A 1,282-nucleotide genomic window follows, 5' to 3' on the forward strand; every position below is an offset into this window, starting at 1 on the left:
AGCCCCTCCAAAACCTAAGTCGATGGGGAACACCCGTGAGAGGAAGAACCGAGGCAGCGGAGAGGCCGCACCGAGAGAGGCTGTGGCACTACGGTCGGGCCAGAGAGCAGAACTCCCTCTCCGAGAAGAAAAAAAAGCCCTCCAAAACCTAAATTCGATTAGAGAGGTACCAGTGGCGGAGAGAGAACCGAGCCGGCGGCGAGAGGGCCGCCCGAGAGGAGCTGACTTTTCGGTCGGGCAGAGGAGCAGAACTCCTCCCCTCCGGGAAGAAAAAAACCCTCCAAAGCCTAAGTGCGATGGGAGGTACCAGTTAGCGGAAAGGCAGAGAGCGGCAGAGAGAGGCACGCCCGAGAAGGCAACTCAGTCGGACGGGGAAACCGGCCGGGCTCCCGCTCCGAGGAAAGAAAAAACCCCTCCAAAACCCTAAAGTCGATGGGGGGTACCAGTGGCCCAGTTCTTTTGAAGGCTGCGGTTGTGCTGAGATAGTGACCCGGCTCAATGGTGGGAGTACCGGACGCGAGCGGAGAACAGGTGTGGGTCCCCGGAGGTCCCTACGGGAGGCTTTCGGGTGATGCCGAGAGGCGCAGGTGTGCCGGCGAGGGATCGGTCGTGAGCAGGAGCCTGGATGTCTGTAAGGCTGGAGATGAGCTCGGGGTTACCGTGAAAGTGCGCGTCCGAGTGATGGCGCTTAACCCGGCCTTGATGGGCTGTGAGGATGCGCCTGGATGTTTGGACTTAGGTTTTGAGCGCTTAAAAATACCTCCCGGGGTGGCGGGGTCGAGTGGGAAAGCGCCCGTGAAGTGGGGCTTGCCCAGCGGCCGAGATCGGCTGTGAGATGCGCCTGGATGTTTGGACTTAGGTTTTGAGCGGCTTAAAAATACCTCCCGGGTGGCGGCGGTCCGAGTGGGCGTCCGTGAAGTGGGGCTTACTTGCGGCGAGATCGGCTGTGAGATGCGCCTGGATGTTTGGACTTAGGTTTTGAGCGGCAAAAAATACCTCCGGGGTGGCGTGTGGTGAGTGGAAGCGCCCGTGAAGTGGGGCTTAGCGGCGGTCGGATCGGCTGTGAGATGCGCCTGGATGTCTGGACTTAGGTTTTGAGCGGCAAAAATACCTCCCGGGGTGGCGGGGTCGAGTGGGAAGCGCCCGTGAAGTGGGGCTTAACGCGCGGCCGAGATCGGCTGTGAGATGCGCCTGGATGTCTGGACTTAGGTTTTGGGCACTTAAAAAAATACCTCCGGGGTGGCGGGGTCGGAGTGGGAAAGCGTCCGTGAAGTGGGGCTTT

Source organism: Puntigrus tetrazona, unplaced genomic scaffold (assembly GCF_018831695.1).
Source record: "Puntigrus tetrazona isolate hp1 unplaced genomic scaffold, ASM1883169v1 S000000003, whole genome shotgun sequence".
NCBI lineage: Eukaryota > Metazoa > Chordata > Actinopteri > Cypriniformes > Cyprinidae > Puntigrus > Puntigrus tetrazona.